A 10395-nucleotide genomic window follows, 5' to 3' on the forward strand; every position below is an offset into this window, starting at 1 on the left:
GTTCATCCGGGTTCTACCAAGATGTATCATGATCTCAAGGGTACGTACTGGTAGAGCGGAATGAAAAAGGATGTTGCAGAGTTTGTGTCTAAGTGTTTGACTTGCCAGCAGGTAAAGTTAGAACATCAGAGACCGTTTGGATATCTGCAACCGCTACCTATTCCAGAGTGGAAATGGGAGCGGATCGCTATGGATTTTGTGGTTGGTTTACCACGTACCCAACAGGGGTATGATTCGATTTGGGTGATAGTTGACCGTTTGACGAAGTTAGCTCACTTCTTACCGATCAAGGTTACTTATCAGGCTTCGAAGTTGGCACAATTGTACATCGATCGGATCGTTAGTCTTCATGGTGTACCAGTGTCGATAGTTTCAGACAGAGGTTCGATTTTCACCTCTCGGTTTTGGAAGGCATTGCAGGAATCCTTGGGTTCGAGGTTGGATTTCAGTACTGCATTTCATCCTCAGACTGACAGACAGTCTGAGAGGACTATTCATACTTTGGAGGATATGCTCAGGATGTGTGTTCTGGATTTTCAGTGTAGCTGGGATACTCATTTGCCTTTGATTGAGTTTTCCTGCAACAACAGTTACCACGCTAGTATTGAGATGGCACCTTATGAGGCTTTGTACGGGCGCAAGTGTCGATCTCCTATATGTTGGGAAGAGGTCGGCGAGCGTAAACTTTCTGGAGCTGAGATCATCCAGATTTCCTCTGAGAAGGTACCTTTGATCAAGCGTAGGCTTGAGACTGCCTTTAGTCGGCACAAAAGTTATGCTGATCTTAAGCGGATGGACTTTGAGTTTCAGGTTGGCGACTATGTATTTCTTTGAGTTTCGCCTATGAAGGGCGTTATGCGTTTTGGTGTTAAGGGAAAGTTAGCGCCTAGGTTTGTTGATCCGTATGAGATTACAGAGAGAGTTGGGGCAGTTGCTTATCGTTTGGCTTTGCCGCCAGACATGTCTTTGGTGCATCCAATGTTTCATATCTCGATGTTGCGGAAGTGCGTTTCTGACCCTTCTCAAGTGATTGTACCACATAGTGTTGAGGTTGACCAAGAGATGTCGTATGAGGAACAGCCTGTTGAGATTGTCGATACGCAGGTGCGTAGGTTGCGAAACAAGGAGATTCTGATGGTCAAAGTTCTGTGGCGGAATCACTCTGTAGAAGAATGCACTTAGGAGACGGAGTCCGAAATGAGGAACCGTTATCCTTTCCTCTTTCCTTGAGGTACGTTGGTAATGTTAGTTGCTTTTTATAAAGAAGGAAATATAAAGAAGGAAAGATTTGAAATCACACTGCTCTGAATAGCAATGTCTCGTTTGAGACAGTGAAGTTTCGTTCGAGACACTGCAAAAATGAACAGTGTCTCGTTCGAGACTTCACCGTGTCTAACGAGGCCTCACAAGAAAAACAGGTCTCGTTTGTTTCAAATGAGACCTGACCAAAAAATGGGTTGAACCAACTTAGTTCAACCCTAACCTGGTCCAACTACCACCCGAGCCGAGCCCAAAATAAAATCGAACCACGAAACGAACTCAAACTCAAACTAATAATTTACTCAAACCATAAATCGAACTACGATACTGAAAATGACTCAAATATCACCGGAGATTCAAATAAATAACTTTAAAAAATTTACGGGGTATTACAACGATAAATCGTCAAACGACTCTAATCAATGTATAAATCATTGATAAAAAGACTGAAGTTGAGTCAAAGTAGTATGTTGAGTTATTTGATTCAGAAATCAAATAACGATCGGGATTGAATACAAAATCAATTAGTCGACGATATAAAATGCGATAACAAGTCAATAACAAAACAATGTAAAGTGTCATATGTCGGGGTTAGAGAAGTCGACCTAAGTTAATAACTTAGGATTGTTATATGTGATATACGTTTATGAATTAAACGTATTTGATTGTATTTTGTGACAGACGTACCCACAAGCTTCGCGATTGACGACATCAACTTAGTGGGATTCAGCCAACGTAATAGTATCATGATTTTGGATTTACCAAGTCGTGAGTATATATTACTGACGCATATTATCATATCAAAAGCTATTTGATATATTATATGATAGTATTTAAATGCATCGCTTAAGTATTGAATTATATGGACTATTTATGTATGGATTGGATTGTTTGTGTATAGATTGGATTGTTTGTTTATGGATTGTATTCTTTTTCCTATAACTTGATGTTTATTTGCAAACGTGAACTTGTATATGGTTGGTATTAATAATGTAATCACAGAGTCGGGTCAAGTTTTGACGATAGATGTCACGACCCATTTTCATGAATCGTGACCGGCGCTATGGTATGGGTATGGTTGTACCAAAACCCGTAGCTAGCCTTGCGGATAACCAACTTATATCATTTAAAATAATGTACCTGCAGAAAACCACATGCTCGGGGGCAACCGAAACTTCAACCTAGTCTAGCAGTTAAATAAGCAACATATATTCAAAGTATACTTATCTGAAATTATAACTTCAACAGTATGGCAATATAATATAAATACCATAATTACTGTAATCATGCTAAAAATGGTAAAGTAATCACCAACAATCAACAGTCTAAAATATAATAAAAGACTAATCATAAATAATCTAATAATACTACTGCGGTCTAAGAGTTTAAAACAGTTCGACTCTTTTATTCTGAAAAATAAAATAGGGAACCTCCGAGAATGAAGAAACGGAGATCGACCAATGCTCAAATCATAAACCTGGAAAATTTGGGAAAACAACGGGGTCAGATTTACTGAGTAGAGTTTATATAACCATTTACATTTATTAAGTTGAAAACCTTTAAAAACGTTTAATAAAAAGATTTTCATTATGGATTATCAATGAAACCCTAAACCATAATTCTAAATCCATTGTCGTGTCGGTGAGACGTATCTCAATAACCGATCCCCGACTATCACTTAATAAATAGTGAGCCCAGGAGACGTATCTTCCACCGGTGCCCTCACTAAGGTGAGACGTATCTCAAACCTACCTCAATACCATAATCATTACCGGTGTGCACGCAGTCCCGATGATGCCCATTAAGTAGCACGTTCCAAATCAAATCCACAATGCCAAAAACAATTCAAAAGCTGCTTATACATATATATTTACAAAATATAACATTTGCTTAATAAAGAGGTAAATAGAGATATAAACTCACTGCTTGCTATTCCACGTGAAACCGACAAGCACCTAACTCTGGTTCGCCTCTGAAGTACGAACAGTCGACGAGTCTAAATAAAATATTAAAATCATAATTAAAATCAGACCCTAACTCTAAAGAGTACTAAACACCACATAGAACTAGTACACACAACAACACGCCAATGTATAATCAAACACATAAGATTAAAACGTATTAAAACTATAACCCAAGTTATAGAAACCAAACTATAATAGTTATATATATTAAATTACAATTTAAGTAATTTATTAAACAATTTAATTTAACCCAAGTTAAAATTTATGTCAGTGAGTCAGCCGAGTTATTAAAAACTACCAAACTTCTTCCCACTTGTCGGGCGACCATAGTCTAACCCAAACAAAATTTTATTAAATTTATAAACCCGAGTTTATAATTTAAATACTTGATAAAATAATTATCTATATTAAAATAGGATTTAATATCTTATAATTCAAGTAACCCAAGTTACCACCAATACTTAACTATTTAAATAAATAAAAACGTTTTAAAAGTTAAAATGTAACTATAGTCAAAATGGCACGGAAAGTCAACTTTAAAGTCAACTACAATTATCAAAGTGATTATATGATTAAAAGTTATTCAACAATTATCATTCCGATAATAATTTTTTTTTAAAGACAATTAAAATTATAATCCAAATAATATATATATATATATATATATATATATATATATATAAAATGAAGTTAACAATAGTAATAAAAAGATCAAAATGGCCCTATCGTAATTATGAAATCTCCACTACAAATAACCATACTATTTCTAAGCCATGAAATCTTTCATTCTTTAACAATAATAAAATGCTAAGGAAAATTAAGGGAGCAGCACATGCATGGCGGGAAGAATAAAAAAAGTAGCCATAAGCTAAATCTGAAACTATGGAATTCATACAACTTGAATATACTAATCTTAACTAAGCAAATCCATATTTAAACAAGGACACAACAAATTGGAGGGATTAACACCGAAATAGTACCCACCACTATTGACCTCACAACACAACATATGAGGGCCAAAACCAATAAGCAATTCGGCAGTAACAAAAGATACGGCAACCAACAAACTCACAACGCAAAGGAAGATGAACACAGGAATGTATCACAACAAGGTCAATCATTAATCTACCATTAAAATCAGCTATAGCTCAAGATTCCCACAAGAAATCATAACGGCAGCAACAATCAAGAAGCACAACAGACAAGAACAAAAGTAAGCGATGAACCGTAGCGGCGATTAAACGAGTTAGTTTCACGTACCGTTTTCGATTCCGAAGCGTTAGGATTAAAGAGATCGAAGAACAATGATGGATCGTCGAAAGAAATTCGAATTTAAACTAGCATAATAAAGAATATGAGTTATGACACGGTGTTACGATATCGAATCAAAATAAGAAAAAGAGAGGAGATTACTTACCGAGACCAACGTGAGTGGAAGGGATGCGAGCGTGATGTTTCGGAATGTCTAGAGAGAATGGCGGCTAGGGTTTCAGAATAGAAAAACGAAAGAAATAGATTCTGAAATAGTGAATAAAAGGAATATAAAGAAACGTATAAGGAATTGATTTGCTGCATATCTTGTGAAACATGAATGGCTATTATATTACACAAGTAATGGGCTTTTCATATAAGAAAATAATAGGCCACATTCATGATAAGAGAAAGGAAAGAATGGGCTTCCTTTTTGCATGAAAATTATTCACTTACTTTTATTTTCTTTTTCTTTTAAAATTTAATAATACACATTAAACACGAATCGGACCACGATCGAATTAACGAGCGACTAAAATAAAATTAAATAAAAATATATAATAATATTAATAATAATAATAATAAATTACCTAAAACTTGACGAATGCAAAAATTATAACAAAAAAAAATAATTTAAAAATACGGGATATTACAATAGAAGTAGATTGAACCTAATTAACTTATCCTTGAACCTCCCGTCTATTCCAAGTTAACTCGGTGGAATTATCTCAGGACTTATATGGTTGAACTATCCCATAATTTGTGTGAATGCTCGCTTGGACTTAAGTAGTGACACTAGTTTTTAGCTCGGTAAACTATCCCGGGAGTGTATCACTTGGTATAGGTTGAACTCGGTCGAATCATCCCGGGACCTTACCAAAATGGATTATAAAGGCAATAACCTCGCTAAGACTAGGTAAATACATAAGTAAGTATTATGTATACGTTGATACGTACGAGGTATAGATTTTAAATGCACGTATGTATCGTGACAATCGACTACTATGTATACGTTGATACGTTTTCTTCCGAAGTATTTGTTATAACATATTTGATTAATTGCAAAAAAATTATAGTGATTTTAGGCTTGCTATGGGTTTCGAAGCTACCACTCCCATGCCCTAGTGCCGGTCTCGGCTCAATAATTTGGGTCGTGATAACTGAAATGATCAGCCCTGGTCCATTGCACCAGGGCTATTACTGCTCTACTCACTGCCGCGCCATTCTTGGCATGGCGTGAGCCCTACTGGTCGGAGGACCAGCATGTACTGTGGTCTTCCACCGCCAGTTACCGCCCTCAAAACCTAACCAACACATACCAACATCACAATTTGTATAACTCACTAAAACAACTCATTAATTCTCAGCTTATACCATCACATACTCATCAATTCATCTCATAAATACAAATTGCAACGTTTGAATTCATCATCTCCACTTTAACAGCCAAAACCGAAATTAAAGATCAGAAACCCTAATAAAAATCTGAGCTCTATAAATCGATATGAAGGGCTTATTCAGTAGCTATCTCTTCCCTTATTCCGTTGCCGCAAGAATCGCTCTGATCGGTTGAGAAACGAAGAAGATATGGCCCTCAGAATATTTTTTATGTTACTCCATGAAAGAAGATGAAGGACGAATTTTTATTGCTGGCATAATGTGGTTGCTGATCTTTAAATCAAAAAGCCCTTCGTATTTATATTATTGGCAAAGAGTCCTCTTTAGTCCCTTAAGTTGCCGACTCAAACTATTTCAATTTCTAGATTGTATTTCGCCCAAATTCGTCCTCCAATCACTTAATCTTTAGGCTCAATAAATTTTGTATTATTTATATCCAAATAAAGAATAACACCTGGATATCTCATTATTTCATTTTTGATAATTTATTTTAATAAATTTTGGTCAAAAATGCTCAATTTCCAATTTGAGATAAAACCTTTATTTTCTTTACTTTTTCCCTCTATATTTTTTTTTAATAAATATTGACATCCAAGTATTAAATATTATTTTTCTAAATATTTACTTCCGTCAGCTGTCTATTTAGTTTATTTTTCGGGAATTAAAATATTATTTTCCAATCCGGAACTTAAACTTAACTTTATTCTATTTTTCCATATGACTTTTGTTAGTCCCGTTTCCACTTCTTTTTATTAAAAATACATCACTTATATGATATTTAATCGAGATTTGAAATGTATGATTAAATGATTATTCTACTGTCAGATACACGACATATGAATTATCCTATATAGCTAAAGGTATGTATATATATATATATATATATATATATATATATATATATATATATATATATATATATATATATATATATATATATATATATATATATATTTATATATCCATGAATTGTACTTATATTGCTTAGTGCATTGACAATTAAATGATGTATCGATTGATCGTAGGATTCGGTAAATTAATTGTATATGGATTGATTGTTGTCAATAAACAAACTTGCGTATTATATGTTGCCTTGTGGTTTGTTTATTTGATTTGCAATCCGGGCATATAACTACATATTGGGTGTAAATAGGTTGTGTGATCACCAGCGTTAAGTCGGTCCTAGAAAATAGAAATAGACTAACTTGTTGAATAAGACACGAGGTTGAACTCGGTGGAACTATCTCGTGACCTATTTCTAGGGACTTAAACTTTGTGGAACTATCCCGGGACTCACCTCGATTCATTTGGATATGGGTAATGGTACGAGTTGAACTCGAGGGAACTATCCCGGGACTGTACCACTTGGTATAGGTTAAACTCGGTCGAACTATCTCGGGACCTTACCAAAAAGGATTTCGAGAAAGTAGTACTCTCAAAAGAAACTAGGGATGTACCTAGTTAAGGAATGATGTTAAGATTAAGGTTTCCTCCGGAATCAAATACTTGTGTGTAAAAATGTATTTTGCTATATGATGGTTTAAATTGCAATGTTATTTTTATAATAACGTGAGTAACGTTTATCTCATCAGTTTAAGATGACCCCGTTGAATTTAATATTTTTCAGTTACCTAGAATTTGGACTTGACTATAAGTTCATCCTTTTACCGGAAGTCGATTTTGACATGTACAGTTCCCGACTTCCATAGTTGATGCCGTAGTATATCACTTTGACCGAGTCGTAGCCTGTACAACAATATAATATGATGCTGGTTGTTTTGCTGTCATTGTATATGTGTATTTTGTAGGTCACGCTATATATATTTTGTACCACGGAGGTAGATGCCCTTGATGTGACCATTAACACTAGTACGTGGTGGGCTAGTACGTACAAGATACGGAAATGATAAGCCCATGTATATTGTATCAATTTACTAGTGTTTGTGTAAATGTGTAAGTGATGCTTATGTTTGTAAGGTAAATGTATGTATATTAAATACTAAATTTGATTAGCGAGTTTTAGGCTTGCTACGGGTTTTGGAACTACTATTTCCATTCCCTAGCGCCGGTCTCGGCTCAATAATTTGGGTTGTGACAATTCTCGCGCAGATCAAATCAATATTTATGAATCGTTTGTTACATAATTTATGCTATTTATTAATGACGCGTGATGCGTTTTATACATCAATGATCTCTCGCGATTATAACTGGTACTCAATACCCGTACTTGTTGTCCATAATTCCTTACTGTGGATTTCTTTTCACATGCCTTACTGTTTACTTACCCTCATGATCTTCGATCTTAGTTGTCTCTTTTCTATTGTTACTCAGTAATGTAATTAGTTACCTTTATCGCCAAAGTCGGCAACTCACTTGTATTGGCCATTAAACTCCATCATATTATTGCGCTCATAAAGTAATCGTTATTTCATCGAACCTTACACTTATATCATTTGTTCGTTTAAGTACTTAATGATTGAGAGCGTTGCACGGCTACCATATTCGAATCTAACCTCATCCTTGCTTAGTTCTTTATCAGTTCTTCATTGCTTCTTTGATATATTTTTTCCGATAATACAACATTTACCACCTTGTCACAATTTTTTTTATTCGTTATTTAGCATGTCCTTAATGCTAAAAAGATCATTTCTCATCGTACCTCTTATCGAATTCCTCATACTCCTACTCTTGAAGAGCTATGTCCAACACGTTTAGTATATTCCTTGGAATCTTTTCTTCTAATCGTTATCATTCCTATCTGTTTAAAAGCAATTATCAGCTTCTTGTCAAGTATATAATGGGAAGTAAATTACTCCTTTTCCTTAGGATCTTCACTAATTACTGGCTTAAATCGTTGGTTTGAAAAAGCTGTTTACAATCAAAATTTGAATTTTGGTTGATAATTCAATTAACTTCTTATTAATTAAATTATTGCAATGATTAAATCTTTTCCATAACTAACGACTTAGACTATCATCACTCAGACTTCTCGAAGATACTTTTTATCGTAATGAGCAAGATGTTTTGATAAGATCTAAAGTTTCTAATCAATTATCTGATTCAAAACTTATTTGCTTTGCTCTCAATTTCATAATCTTCTATACTCAATTATACGATATGTCCATCTTACGTGTAGATACACCATCTTTTGTAATAACTTAAATTTTTATGTATTACGTATAGTGACACGTGGCGTAATAATGAAGATTAAGAACGAGAATACCGGATTAAGATTGGATAATAAGGATTTAGATCAAAGAGGTCTGTCAAAGTTATCGCAAAATAATAATTTAAGCGAGAAATTATTATGCGATAAATTGGAGTTAAGCGGATTTAAAAGAAAATGAAAATAAAATAAATAAATTGGATAGCCCGAGCTAATAATTTTCACGCCAAGGTCCGTGAAATATTATTAATAAATGACCGTCAAAGTTTCGTATGTATACGAAATCATTTTAGAAGTAAGCTTGACGATTAATTAAGAATAAGCGTTAAAGTACAATTTAGCCTTTTGAGCTAAAATAGAATTTTAGCCAATAATAATCTAAAGAAAAGATTATTATATTTCAAAAAAATTAAGATTTAATCGAAAAAAGGAATTTCGATAGCATTTGAAAAGTTTAGCACATCGATTAACCGTTTTGAGATAAAGTGAGCTATTAGCCATTTTGAGCCAAAGTGACACTTTAGCCATTAACTTAAGATAAAATGGGATAGGATCTTCATTTGATCCCAATGACAAGAAAAAGACTCCATCTCCTTCATTTGACAAGCCAAAACCGTACCCTCCCCCTAAGATGCCAAGTTCATGATTTCTTCTTCAAACTTAATTCTTTTAGAATCAAATCATTCCCAAGGTTAAGGTGATCATGACAAGGTTAGCAATTTAAGGTTTATGTAATACATCGTAACCTATTAAGATACTATTAAGATACTTTTAAGATACTAGAACGTGCCACATATCCGAAATTAAGAAATTTAGGACAAAAAGATCGGAAGTGAAAATCGATCTAAGAAATATAATTGGAATGAGTTGATCAAGTAAGATCATAAAATAATAATTTAATTGTAAATTATTATTCGTTGGAGCACTTATTAGCAGGACTAAATGAAAATTAAGGAAATTAATGTAAAACAGGATATAAGTCCTGAACTAATAATTTTCACGATATTATTCTTGAATTGTTAATAAGAATTAATCGGAAAAGGATTTCCGAAAGTTAGGTACGACAGTTAATTGAAAATTTGGATTTAAGTACAAATTAACCGTTTCAGGCCAAAGTAACATTTTAGCCAACTAATTGATCTTAAAGGAAAATGTAGTTTGTTTGGAGCAAAATCATGGTGAATTGAAGACCAAAAGCATTCAGCCATGAGGAATCACCAAGGGTAAGAGAATTCTGAAATTCTTGATCTTGTGATTGATGTGTTTAAGTGAGGTCTTAGCATATCGAAATTGTTATATTCATGAGCATAAGGTAATTGATGTATTGCCTAAGTGAATTTTGGAATATGTGTTGTT

At 34.0% G+C, this 10395-nt stretch overlaps 1 long non-coding RNA gene across 1 annotated transcript; it reads right to left on the reverse strand.

Annotated features, from left to right (window-relative positions):
• Positions 1 to 2610: 2610 nt before the first annotated feature.
• LOC126662189 (uncharacterized) lies at positions 2611 to 4901 on the reverse strand. The gene is made up of 3 exons (XR_008789755.1): positions 4642 to 4901; positions 4485 to 4561; positions 2611 to 3256 (listed from the first exon to the last, which is right to left on the reverse strand). It is a non-coding gene; the product is annotated as an uncharacterized LOC126662189 (long non-coding RNA).
• Positions 4902 to 10395: the final 5494 nt, after the last annotated feature.

The sequence above is a fragment of the Mercurialis annua genome, linkage group LG8 (genome assembly GCF_937616625.2).
Source record: "Mercurialis annua linkage group LG8, ddMerAnnu1.2, whole genome shotgun sequence".
Lineage (NCBI taxonomy): Eukaryota > Viridiplantae > Streptophyta > Magnoliopsida > Malpighiales > Euphorbiaceae > Mercurialis > Mercurialis annua.